Source organism: Lactuca virosa, chromosome 1, assembly GCF_052849685.1.
Source record: "Lactuca virosa cultivar CGN04683 chromosome 1, Lactuca_virosa_CGN04683_v6, whole genome shotgun sequence".
NCBI classification, from domain to species: domain Eukaryota; kingdom Viridiplantae; phylum Streptophyta; class Magnoliopsida; order Asterales; family Asteraceae; genus Lactuca; species Lactuca virosa.
Window position 1 is genome coordinate 14,821,797 of NC_136426.1, and position 14,831 is coordinate 14,836,627.

The following is a 14,831-nucleotide window of genomic DNA, read 5'->3' on the forward strand; positions in this document are numbered from 1 at the left end:
CTAAGTTATAGCAGTAAGAAGCATTCAGTACGTACCGGCAATAGTGACCAGCACTGGGGGTGGCCGGGATTGCGGTTTCAGTAGAGGATCGGTCCTCGGAGGAAATTGGAAAGGTTGTTGCTTGTGGAAAGTACCTTAGAAAGGCCAGTGACCGTGTAGGGTAAAAGGGTAAACCCCTTGCGAATCAAGCGTAAGTGTAACAGGAGTATCAGTATGATTACCGGTTGGATAAAAGTGTAGTACTCAAAGGTAGTAAGGAAACAGGTTATGCCGAAGATGACATCTTCAAGTTTTGGATCGGAGGGGCGGAGGGTGTACCTAGTGGTAAAGTGGTGACCAGATGGTAAGGTAGTTGGCCGTGGCAGACTTCGAGGATGAAGTTTAGTTTAAGTGGGGGAGAGTTGTAACACCCAAAATCAGAAAGGCCAAGAAAGGAAAGAAAACCCTAAGTCAAAGGGTCAACTCGTCGAGTCCAGGGAGGAACTCGACGAGTCGGAGCGGGATCCGGGGATCGATTAAGTAACCGACTCGGCGAGTCGGCAAAGAGGACTCGGCGAGTCCGGCCTGAAGAGGGAAACCCTAAATTCGGGACTTTGTGCACTATTTAAGCATCTCATTCTCTCCCTTAGGGTTCCTTATAGCCTCTCTTATACAGAATACGAAACCCTAAGCCTCCATTGTTGCTCATTCAAGCTTTCTTGCCATTTTGGGTGATTTGAAGGAAGAAGGAAGAAGGGAGCCATTGGGGATTCAAGGATTGGCAGTAGATCCAGAGTTTGTGGGATTTTCCAGAGCATTTGAAGGTAATGAGTCGCTACCTTCACTCTTTTGCATATAGATCAACCTTTATCATGAGATTTGGGGCTTTTAGGGCAAGTTTAAGAACTATTTCGAGTTAAAAGCCCAGATCTGAAGTTGCTACTTCAGATCTAAGTGTATCTTGGCCAAGAGAATCATAAAGCATCAGTCTATGGGTTGATTGTTAAGCCCCTTTTGTCTTAAACCCTAGTTTATAGTGTTTTGAGCCTAGATCTCCTTAGCTACACGTAAAGTTTGCCACTTTACATAAGGAATAGGCTTTAGAAGAGTGGATCTACAGTTTGGAGTCCATGCATGACTAAAAAGCCTCTGAATATATGAAGGACTGAATAGACTCGGTGAGTCCTTCGAGTGGACTCGGCGAGTAGTATGAAGATGGAGATGAACTCGACGAGTTGGATGAACAACTCGGCGAGTCTGTTGAAGATTGCCTTGGACTCGGCGAGTTTGTTCTTGGACTCGGCGAGTCAAGTCGCGAAACCCCAAACCCTTCGAGTTAAGACTCAGATCAGTGAGTTGAGTGGGGACTCAGTGAGTTGGTCAGGACAGGACTCGGAAATCGGTAGACTCGGCGAGTCAGGGGCTGACTCGGCGAGTCGAGTCGCGAATGAAAGGATTCTGAGCGTATGAACTCGGCGAGTCAGTAGGCAGACTCGGCGAGTAAGGTTGACCTGGAAGGTTGACTTTGACCAGGACTTTGACTTTGACCAGAGTGGACTTAGTTGACTTTCGGAGGACAGTTAGACTAAGTTTTATATTTGGTATTAGTAGATCGGGGAGTTTTTGGAGCAGCAGTTCGAGAGTGTCTGATAGAAGTCAGAAGGGTATCAGCAAAAACTCCAACAGTGCAGGTGAGTTTCCTTCCAGTAGGAACAGGTCTAAGGCCACAATGCCGGCCCGTTTAGTAGTAGTAGTTTCCGGACTTCGGTCCGATGCAGTAGTTAGTATGTTTGATGCCTTCGTGGCTCAGACAGGATTTATGTGTTATGTGTTCCGGGCTACGGCCCGATGCAGTATGCAGTATATGTGTTCATGCTAGTTGATGTGTTTACGCCATGCTATGTTCAGTCAGTTCCGAACTTTGGTCCGATGCAGTTAGTTCCAGACTTCGGTCCGATGCAGGGGACAAGGTCCCAGACAGTTCCGGACTTCGGTCCGATGCAGTTAGTTCTGGACTTCGGTCTGATGCAGGGGACAAGGTCCCAGTCAGTTCCGAACTTCGATCCGATGCAGTTTCCGGACTTCGGTTGGATACAGAGGGCAAGGCCCTGGTCAGTTCCGGACTTCGGTCCAATGCAGTTTCCGGACTTCGGTCCGATGCAGTGGGCAAGGCCCAGTATATGCTTTATATGTTTTTATGGTATGTGGTAGTTTGGGGGAGCTCACTAAGCTTCGTGCTTACGGTTTTAGTTTTTGGTTTCAGGTACTCAGTTTTCAAAGGAGGAGCTCGGAGAGGTTGCAGTGCACACACCATAGTCAGTTAGCCTGGGATGTTTTACTCTGATAATAAGTTATGTTTGAAATTAATACTATGAAATTATGTTATGACTTATGATACAGTTTTTATAAATGTGGTTTTAGTAATGTTTTAAAAGAAAATTTTTAGTCGTGAAAATTGGGTCGTTACATCAGAAGGAAAGAAGATCGAGCGATTCATCTGGGGACTAACCTCCCCGATCCAAGGAAACGTGATAGCTGCAAATCCCGAAACTTTCGACAGTGCCAAGAGATTGGCCAAGAAGCTGTATGACCACAACAACAAGAAGGGTGAGAAGCCAGTGGAGACAGAAGGTAAGAAGGAAAATGACAACAAAAGGGGAAAGAACAACAAGAGGAAGGGACGTCAAGGCTCCGAATCATCCAAGAAGCAGCAAACAGTGGCAGTTAATGCTGCAACCACTCAAGTTCCACCAACACCACATGCTCCAGCCTCAGCTGCTCCAAGTGCTCCTAGGCCTTATTCCGGTAATCTTCCTAAGTGCAATAAGTGCGGTCTCCATCACAATGGAGAATGCAGGGAGATGCAGTGCACCAGTTGCAATCGGAAGGGGCACACGACAAAGTATTGCAGGACCTACCCTCCTCAGAACCAACAACAGGGAAACAACACCAACAACAACACCGACAATGGCGACAACAATGCAGGACCAATCCATACCTGCTATGGATGTGTAAGGACTGGGCATTTCCTTCGAAACTGCCCCAACAACAACAATCCTGGAAATGGAGGAACGGGAAGGGTGCTGACCATGGGTCAGGGAGAAGCGGTTCAGGATCCCGCTGTCGTTACCGGTACGTTCCTCCTAAACCACACTTATGCATGCATCCTATTTGATACCGGAGCAGAACGAAGTTTTGTGAGCAATAAGTTTAAGCATTTGTTAAAACAACAACCCCAGAAGCTCAATGAAACCTTTACGGTGGAAATGACCAATGGGAAAACAGAATCCACTGGGGAAATCTATATCGGATGTACCCTAGCCCTAAATCAACACGTCTTTCAAATAAACTTAATGCATGTTTCCATTAGGAGTTTTGATGTGATTATTGGCATGGATTGGTTAAGCCCCCACCATGCTGAAATTATGTGTCACGAGAAGGCCGTTTGTCTTCACCTTCCAAATCATGAAACCCCAATTATTTACGGAGACAAACCCAACACGAATATTCGTCTCATCTCGTGCGTCCAGGCACAGAAACATCTGCGAAAGAAAGATTTGACGTTCCTGGCGCACATAGTGGATAAATCCAAGGAAGAAGTTAACGTTCAAGACATTCCTGTAGCATGTGAATTCCCAGACGTATTTCCTAAAGATCTTCCTGGAGTACCCCCAGAAAAACAAGTTAAATTTCGAATTGATCTTGTGCCAGGAGCTACTCCCATCGCTAAATCGCCTTACCGATTGGCTCCTGCTGAGATGCAGGAATTGTCCAGCCAACTCAGTGAACTCCTGGACAAGGGATTCATCCGACCCAGCTTCTCGCCATGGGGAGCTCCAGTCCTCTTTGTCAAGAAGAAGGACGGATCTTTTAGGATGTGCATCGATTACAGAGAACTAAATAAGCTCACTGTCAAAAATCGCTATCCACTCCCACGAATCGACGATCTATTTGACCAACTCCAAGGAGCTAGTTACTTCTCTAAGATAGATCTGAGATCCGGGTACCATCAACTCAAGGTCCGGGAAGAGGATATTCCCAAAACCGCTTTCCGAACTCGTTACGGATATTATGAATTTATCGTAATGCCCTTCGGTCTAACGAATGCCCCTGCCGCATTCATGGACCTAATGAATCGAATCTGCCGACCATTCCTCGACAACTTTGTTATTGTTTTCATTGACGACATTCTAGTTTATTCTCGAAGCGAAGAAGAGCATGGCCAACATCTCTGACAAATCCTGGAAACCCTACGAACTGAGAAGCTATACGCAAAACTCTCCAAGTGTGAGTTCTGGCTCCGTAGCGTGAACTTTTTGGGTCACGTTGTTAGTCAGGAAGGAATACATGTGGATCCTTCTAAGGTCAAAGCCATCGAAGAATGGGCAGTCCCAACAACACCCACAGAAATTCGCCAATTCTTAGGTCTAGCAGGTTACTACAGGAGGTTCATTCAAAACTTCTCTAAGATCGCCAAGCCACTTACCTCGCTTACACAAAAGGGCGTACCATTCAAATGAGCGGACAAACAAGAAGCTGCATTCCGAACTCTGAAGCAAGCACTCTGCAGTGCCCCGGTACTATCACTACCAGAGGGAACGAAAGATTTCGTAGTCTACTGTGACGCGTCAAATCAGGGTTTAGGTTGCGTTCTCATGCAGCGTGGAAAGGTGATAGCTTACGCGTCCCGGCAACTAAAGACACACGAAGTGAATTATACAACCCATGATCTGGAATTGGGAGCAGTGGTCTTCGCCCTAAAAATTTGGAGGCACTACCTTTTTGGTACAAAGTACACCATCTTCACGGACCACAAGAGTCTCCAGCACATCTTGAATCAAAAAGAGCTGAATATGAGGCAACGAAGATGGGTTGGACTATTAAACGATTATGAGTGTGAAATCAAGTACCACCCAGGCAAGGCTAACGTGGTAGCTGATGCCTTGAGTCGGAAAGAGTACTCTAATCGTCGTGTGAAAAATCTCTCAATAACCATCCAATCTCACCTAACCACTCAGATCAGGGCAGCCCAGTCAGATGCCATGAAGGCGGAAAACAAAACAAGCGAAGCGTTACGCGGAATGGAGAAGAATCTCGAGGTGAAAGAGGGCGGAGTATATTATTTCATGAACCGTATTTGGGTACCTAAACTTGGAGGATTTAGGGAGGTAGTCATGAATGAAGCTCACAAGACGCGATACTCCATCCATCCGGGTTCGGACAAAATGTACTTGGATATTAAACAACAGTATTGGTGGCCTAACATGAAGGCAGAGATTGCCACCTATGTTAGCAAATGCCTTACTTGCGCCAAAGTAAAGGTAGAATACCAGAAGCCCTCGGGGTTATTACAGCAACGAGTAATTCCCGAGTGGAAATGGGAAAGGATTACTATGGATTTTGTGACCAAGCTACCCAAGTCGTCAGATAGATTGGACACTATATGGGTAATAGTCGACAGACTGACGAAATCCGCTCATTTCCTGCCAAAAAAAGAATCCTACAAGATGGAGAGATTGACAAGAATATACATTCGAGAAATCGTGAGATTTCATGGAGTGCCAGTGTCTATCATCTTAGATAGAGATAGTAGATTCACTTCACGTTTTTGGCAATCACTTCATAAAGCACTGGGAACCCATCTCGACTTGAGCACTGCTTATCACCCACAAACGGATGGTCAAAGCGAATGAACCATTCAGACGCTTGAAGACATGCTTCGCGCATGTGTGATAGACTTTGGGAAGTCCTGGGATACCCACTTACCCTTAGTTGAATTCTCATACAACAACAGTTACCATTCGAGCATCAGATTTGCTCCTTTCGAGGCACTGTATGGACGTAAGTGTAGATCACCGTTGTGTTAGGATGAGGTAGGCGACACCCAGCTAGCGGGGGAACTAACATCAGACAAGATGTTAACGGGACCGGAGATCATACGTGAAACCACGGAAAAGATAGTTCAAATCAGAGCTCGACTACAAGCATCACGCGACCGACAAAAGAGCTACGCTAATAAATGGCGAAAGCCCTTGGAGTTTCAGGTCGGGGATCGAGTGCTGTTAAAAGTTTCTCCCTGGAAAGGGGTTATTCGTTTTGGAAAACGGGGAAAATTGAATCCACGATACATTGGACCTTTCAAGATTCTTGCCCGAATTGGTCCGATAGCATACAGACTGCAGCTACCCGCTGAGCTCAGCAGCGTACACCCCGTGTTCCATGTTTCCAACCTAAAGAAGTGTTTATCCGATGCAACTCTCGTCATTCCCCTTGACGAAACTGAAATCAACGAGAATCTCCTGTTCGTGGAGGAACCAGTCGAAATCATGGACAGGGAGGTGAAGCGTACCAAGCAAAGTCGCATTCCGATTGTGAAGGTACGGTGGAACGCGAAACGCGGGCCAAAATTCACATGGGAACGCGAAGATCAAATGAAGCAGAAGTACCCTCATCTATTCTAGCATTCTCAAATCTAGCTTTCAAAAGAATTTCGGGACGAAATTCCCTCTAACGGGGGGATGATGTCACAACCAGGAATTTTGATACCTTGTAAACATTGAACAATGATAACAAATGTGAACCAACAATGTGAAAGCATGTAGGATGCTTATTCAATAACAACATAATTTCAATCAAACACTGCAAATAGTCAACAAAGAATTGGAAACCCTAGAAATCCCGGTTTAAGTCCATTCTGGACTAGGATTTCCTTATTGGGCCCAATGGGCCAATAAGCTTCCAATTTGACTATCTTGGGCTTAGAACTCTTAAATGGGCTCTAATTGGACCCACTTCCATATATTTTAAATATTTTGGGCCATATTGGGCCTAGAATGAAATAAAATACCTAAATGAACCTTATTGGGCCATAACTAACCTAATTAGCCCTAATAGGCCATAAAAATCATTTCTTGATTTACTTTGGGCCAAAAGCTATCTAATTGAACCATAATGTGGGCTTAAGCACACAAGGCCCAATTTTCTTTCTTCCTTTCTCCTTCTCTCGGCCCAACTACACAAAATGGAGAGGAAGAGTTGACTTTTAAGGTTGCCACCTCATTAATACACCACATACTTCCATGCATGGACCAACATGCATCTAAGATAGTCACCTCAACTCTCTCTCTTATTCTTCTTGATTCTCGGCCGAGAGGAGACACCCACACACACTCACAAAATTCATTCCAACTCTTTCCAAATTCTCTCAAGAACACTTGCACTCATTCTTCAAAATTTCGAGATTTAGAGCTTTTCAAGGAGTTTCTTCCACAAAAATCATCATTCAAGGTAAGTTGGTGCTTAAATCTATGATCTAACTCACTTCTTTTCATCAAAAATCACCTCTTAATCCATTCAAATTCATGATCTTGCATCTTAGAACCCACTAAGTTCGAGATCCATCCAAGGAACTTGCTAGGGCCGAAAATAGCACCAAACTTCTCCAAATCTTCTTCAAAACCGAAACCACAACTCAAGGTGAGCTTCATACCCCTTTCTTTTCGGTTTTTATGAGTTTTATGGGGGAGAATACAAGAAAATGTGTAGATCTATGTGTATGTGTATGCTATGTGTGATTTGATGCATGTATGTGTGTGATTTCATGTGTTTTGTGATGAATATGTTACCAAAAAAGGGTGTAAACCCGAGATCTATGACATGAGAAAGGAAACAAACATAATCTAAGCTATTTTACACTAAACAAGTCAAGGATAATAGCTTATAAGGTCATGATGAACATATTCTAACATAAAACCCATTTTTTGGGCTTAAATTGTCAAAAATACAAAACTTGGGATACAAATCGACAAGTCACGGTTTCTTGAAGGTCAAAAGGGTCAAAACAGTTTCTATAATCATTTTTCTGAACATTAGAATTTTCAAGGGACTTAAAATGTAAAGTTTTAGCTTAATGGGCTAATTTTGGGCTTTTCGGCCCAATAAGCCTCAAAATGCGAAAAATGATAAATTTTAGGGGCTGAAATGAAACTTTCTGTAAAACAGGGGGTACTTAGCATGACAAAATCATTTTATGAGTCAAAAATGCTTTTCATTATCAAAAAGGACCAAAAATGTAAAGTTTTTAGATTTTGGGCCAAAACTGTAAAAGTTGTGAAAAATGGGGCTCTAACCGAGAAACACTATTCTGGAAGGGCTGAAGCTGTCAACAAAATAAATTTTGGGTTAAAAAATGTGTTTTCATCAAATAAATAATACAAAAGTGTCAAGAAAAGGTTTTAAGGACTAAAAATGCAATTCTTTTATATAAAAGGACCAAAAGTGTTATTTTTATAAAAGAAGGGTAGTGAAAAGGTCAAGTTCCACTTTTAAACAAATTAATTCATTGATACAAAATACAAGATCCACGACTACTGACGAAACGGAAAACAAATACACTCTCAACAACAAATATCGTTACAAACGAAGTGATTCGGTCTCGAATCAATACAAAACAACAAGCGTTAAACCAAACCATCTAAATAATACGCGATAACTACGATGAGCAAACTTACAAACTTTGGGCTTGGAAGTTTCAAATCATGCTTGTTGGGCCTTGCTAGCCCATTAACATGATCTTTGGGCCCAAAGGGAATATGCTTATGTGCTATTGGGCCTCCTATGACCCGATTTCATGTAAAAGGACTTTCAATGGCTCTAGTATCGCTAGTGAGGTCAAGAAATCAAATGCGAGTTGGGCCAACGTGCCTTTCGCATTCCCGACAGCCTAAATAACTCACGGAATATAACGGGACTTCGTACTCCCTTTTTCCTCGTTTGTTAGGCTTACGAGTAATCAAGGTAAATAGATTCAGGACGTTAATCAAAAGTAATCATGGTTGTTGGATTAAGTGAGTAGTAACGGGCGACGCCTTTAAGGATCGTTTGAAACCTGTAGTTATAAACTAGTCATTTTCAAATGCATGATTATAGCGACTCACAAACCCTAATTAATCCAAAGCCACCCGCGTAATCAAAAATCATTCGTCGTGACGGTATAACAAATTGAGAATTCACTGTGTTTTAGGTAATGGGAAAACATCGGGTTTTCGTGGGAAGTTCAACATTTTCACTTGCGCGATCATTACAGAAGTTCAACAATTATACATGTTTTGAAAATCAACAAGCATATATTTACAGATCTTCACACTTTTTTTAAAACATTGATGTTTTCAGAAAATATCAGATTTTCTGGGTTCTACAAACTACACCAAATCATTTTATCACAACATTGCTTATGAACTCACCAACATTTCATATGTTGACGTTTTTCAAAATTAACTTGTATTCTCAGGTAACAGGTAAACCGAAGAATAAGTACCAAGTAATGTCTGGATGTTTTGCTTATGATATCTATCAGACAGTTTATGTTATGAAATTGTAATGTTTAAAAACAATGTACCGGATGTAAACAATATCAGTTGTATTATTTCAATGCATGGCGGTGATTTATGTTATGATTCATGTATATTCATTGTGATGGTATTCAATTTAAGTCACAAGAGCCATCGGACGTTTCCGCCGTCTGGTTCGGGGGTATGACAGAAATATTGATTCATATATTCCATCAATAAATGAATAAGAATAATGATTTATGGGATTAATATATATATATATATATATATATATATATATATATATATATATATATATATATATATAGGCTTAGGTTATTCTATTCAAAGTAATTATTGTGTTATTGTATGCATAAATGTGGGCCAATCAGTTTTACTTATTTTAAGAAAGTGATTAATATAGATTTAATAAAGGAAAATTGCATATTTGAAGAGATCATAGATTCTATTAATTTTAAAAATCCGATTTTACGAATTATAATTTTTTTTAATTCGGACATTCTGACAAAATATGTTTATGAGTATATTCAAAAATTAAAAATATTCTTGAACTGAAACGACCCAAAATACGACCCAAAAATTTTTGTTTAATAATTACTAAAATCATTATATCAATATCATAAAATAAAAACCCATACGTCAATATCTCAAAACCATAACAAAGTATCATGAGAAAACTGTATCAAGACTGTATCAAATCATATCTACGAAAAGCTAATCAACTCCCAGGACAAACTGAAGCGGTGGTGTGTGCGATGCCATCATCCCGAGCTCTTTCCTTTAGTTGCGGAAGTATCTGAAACCAAAACTGAAACTGTAAGCACGAAGCTTAGTGAGCTCCCCCAAACTACCACATACCATACAATAACATATAAAGCACATACTGGGCCTTGCACACTGCATCGGACCGAAGTCCGGAAACTACATCGGACCGGAGTCCGGAACTGACCAGGGCCTTGCCCTCTGCATCGGACCGAAGTCCGGAAACTGCATCGGACCGAAGTCCGGAACTGACTGGGACCTTGTCCCCTGCATCGGACCGAAGTCCGGAACTAACTGCATCGGACCGAAGTCCGGAACCGTCTGGGACCTTGTCCTCTGCATCGGACCGAAGTACGGAACTAACTGAACATAGCATAGCATAAACACATATCAACTAGCATAAACACATATATTGCATACTGCATCGGACTGAAGTCCGGAAAACATAACACATAGACATGCTTGAATCACAAAGACATCAAGCACCCTGAACTACTGCATCAGACCGAAGTCCGGAACTGACTGCTAACTAAACGGGCCGGCATTGTGGCCGTAGACCCGTTCCTACCGGAAGGAAACTCACCTCGTAGTCTGGCTGCTGAATGAACTGCTCTGGAAACTGTCTGTTGCTGCTCCGGTATCTCCCCGGCTACAATTTCCATAAGTACACTCAATCAAATACTGATAACTATACTGAGGGTAAAATGACTATTTCACCCCTGGTCAAAGTCAACCTCTTGGTCAAAGTCAACATACAGTTGACCTGACTCGTCGAGTTGGGCCGCCAACTCGCCGAGTCCCTACTCTCATTTCTCATTTCTGCTCGCTACTACTCGTCGAGTTTGGCGTAGACTCGACGAGTTCCTCTTCGATACTAACACTCAGTCAACCTGCATCCGACTCGCCGAGTTGTATGAACAACTCGTCGAGTTCTTCTTCAACATATGAACACTCTGACTGTGACTCACCGAGTTGTATGAACAACTCGCCGAGTCTGTTCTTGAGATATGAAGATTGCCTTGGACTCGCCGAGTCAGGGCACTGACTCGTCGAGTTCCTCCATGAATGAGTCTGATCTCCAACTCACTGAGTCTACCCATCACTCACTGGTTCCACTCGGCATAACTGATGAAGGGGAAAAACGGGGACTCGCGACTCGACTCGTCGAGTCCGAAGAACGACTCGCCGAGTCGGTTGCATGCAACTATTATACAGTTGATTCTGCTCAAAACCAATGCATACAACTTATAGATCTGGGTTCCTAAGGCTTGATTAACACGTAAAGATTCTATCTTTACGTGTACATAGACATCCATAAAGGTTTAAAGGCACTTAAAAGAGTAGATCTAGGGCTTTCATGAAAAATGGCTCCATAAAGGTGTTAGATCTAAGTTTTTGGGACTGAAACATGACTAGATCTGAAGGCTATTCAACCCAATGCGATCTCTCTACTATAATCAAGCTAAGAAATGGATAAGAATGGTCTAAATGGGATTTCTAATGGAGAATCAATCATAGAAACAGAAGGGATCCGATTAATACCTCAATAAACTCTGTAATGGATGCAAGATCTTGGATCTCCTTCTTCTCCTTTGGATCTAGCTTTCTTCTTCTCTTCAAAACTTCAAGATTCACACAAGAAATGCTCAAAATACTAAAGGAATAGTTAGGGTTTTCTAAATGACACTTTGAGGGTGAAGGAGGCGAGTTTGGGGCTCATAACATGGTTTAAATAGGGTGCAAAACCCGTGGATTTAGGGTTTCTTCCAGACCGACGGACTCGCCGAGTCCCGAATATGGACTCGTCGAGTAGCGTACTTACACGTGCTCGAAATCCCGACCCTACTCGACGAGCCGGGCTACAGACTCGTCGAGTCCCTCTTGAAAACTCGAAAAAGATAAACATTTAAACAACATACCAGAATTGGGGCGTTACATGAACCATAAATAATAAAAATATTCTTGAACCTATTTCTTGATCATGACTTTAAAAACTTCTTGTAGAATAACAAATTCTTAACAGACAATTGAAGAATAAAAACAAAAAATACATTATTTCTTATAGAATACGGGTAACAATTGTTAAGAATTACATTTATTGTTAAAGAATAAAACTAAAAAAACTTTCAAAACGGGAAAGAAAACACCAAAATCTAACAACGACACTAATATATTCTAAAATAATAATGTTGCTTAGAATCACTTTCAATTTTGTGGTCCGTTCTTCAAGCATCAACTTCTGTGAAAACAAAACCAAATTGTAGTTTAGATTCCAATAATGCATTAGCAAATGAAAAATAAATCAGTGAGAAAACCAAGAATTGTAGAACATGCATAAATCAATGAAAAAATATCCATACTCCATTCCAACATAATTAGAATTCATGATTCCATTCCAACAAAATTGGATTCATGATTTCATACAACATAATTAGAATTAGAATTCATGATTCCATTCCAACAGAATTAAAATTCATGATTCCATTCCAAAGGAAAAAGTATTTCCTTTTCACTATAGATGTTGTCACAAGATCAACACAACTCACCCCTCTCTTCTACGTTTCCTATTAATGAACCCCATGTTTCCTTTCATTCTACATGGATTCCAGTCAAGAAATACAAGAACAATTTTGTTCTTGCCCTTATGTACCCAGCAAACCAACAAAAAAAGAGGGCATTTCCCCCATTCGTGTTCTTCCTTCTCCCATTCCCGTGAAAACAACAAACCCAATCACCTCTACAAACACCCATCAATTTTCTGTCAAAAGCAAACCCAAAATATCTTGTTCAATTCATAGATTCATGATAAAACAAACAACATCCCAAAACACCATTTTTACCTATTTTGATTAATTGGAAAAGAGAGAGAGAGAGAGAGAGAGAGAGAGAAAAAAGAATATTCTTTTACCTGTTGATGATCAATGACCACAACTAAACCACCAAACCGAATCGATTGTTGCCATTGTGAGCATTCGACCATGCCACCACCGGAGCCCGCTGTAACCACCTTCGTCCTTCCTCTGCTCCATTCGTGAATCCTTCTTCCTTCTTCGTGTCTTGATGAAGATCGAACCAACCAAGAAATGAACAAATTAGATATTTTGTCAACCAGCAAGTTTTGTGGCTTTAGATCTCTGATATTTTTTCCAACAGTTATTAAACCAAACAAAAAAAATAGGGCAGGGGAATATGAGAGGTAGAGATTAAGGAAATGGATACCTGTGAAGAACACCGTGACCATGGCAGTGAGTAACACCTTTACACAAATGAAACAGAAAGCTCTGGATCTGAGAAGGGGGTAGAGGAGAGGGATTAGGGCCCTTGCGCTGAGAATCGATGAACTTCTTGAGATCGGTGTCCATATACTCAAAGACGAGGTAAAGAAGGGGTTTGTCGTTATGGTGGATGTGTTGGACGCAGATGAGGCGGGCGATATAGATGGAATTGGAGAGCATCTGGAGGAGGGAGATCTCGTGGAGGGCGGTGGGCGGGATGCCTTCCTCGTCCATCTCTACACGGGTTTTCTTGAGGGCTACGAGTTGGCCGGTTTGTAGTCTATTCCAATTTTGCAGATCGGCCAAGATTTGGTTTTTAGATAAAGAAGGGAACGAGATTTAAACTGGAGAGATTAGGTTAAAAGTCAATACCATGATTATAGGGATTATTTTTGGAAGTTACTAAACAAATTACTAAATTACCCTTATTTATTTATTTAATTATTTAATTATTTATTTAATTTTGATTGACCCACATTTATGCATACAACAACACAATAATTAATTTAAATACCTGAACCTATCTCTCTCTCTCTCTCTCTCTCTATATATATATATATATATATATATATATATATATATATATATATATATATATATATATATATATATATATATATATAATCATAAATGAATATGTAAGTTGTATTTATGAATAAAATTGTAATTGTAAAGACAAGGTAGAGTTAAAAAATCACCTAAAGTTTAATCATAAATGAATAAAATACATTTGTAATCATATGAACAAGTTACAATCCAGAGATAAAAATTTTCAATACGATTATTATCATAAAAAATTACAATACAATTATAGTCATTGCTTAATTCATATATACAAACCTTACATTATACTTGTAGAGTATTCACTTTGATTATATTTTTGGTAAAATAGTTTGTTCAAAGACTAAGTTAACCCTCTTATCCTTATTATTTTTTTAATGTTGTTGTTTGTTATTATAGAATACTCACTTAGCTTTCCGGGAATATAGAACATATGTTCCAATGATTTTTCTATATTTTTTCCAATGAATTTTACAAGTTGACTTTAAAAAAGCAGTCAAAATTTTGCACTAATCTGCAAAGATGGTCACCATAACGCTAGAAGTAGTGTGGATCATTCCTTAGCTAAAATATATGTAAAACTAGACTCCCTTCTCTAAACACAGTCCATGACCATATGAAACATCCCAAAAATCACCAGAAATTTTAACTTTTCAAAAACAACCCATAACCATAATTGTTTACAAAACAATTATTTCAAAAGTGTAATTTTAGTAATAAGAGTATCCGAAAATCGAAACAATATAAAAACCAAAGGATCCGCACGGTCACGTCTTCGCCTTGTCACGGTTATCTGAAATACCTGAAACAATAAACTGAAATCGTAAGCCAAAGCTTAGTGAGTTCCCCAAAGTACCAACACACATAACATGTAACAACATATATTGGGTCCACAACTAACATA

General features: G+C 40.6%; 1 pseudogene; it reads right to left on the bottom strand.

Moving 5' to 3' along the window:
• Positions 1-12,828: 12,828 nt before the first annotated feature.
• Positions 12,829-13,600, bottom strand: LOC145111561 (cell division control protein 2 homolog C pseudogene; annotated as a pseudogene).
• Between the last annotated feature and the right edge of the window lie 1,231 nt (positions 13,601-14,831).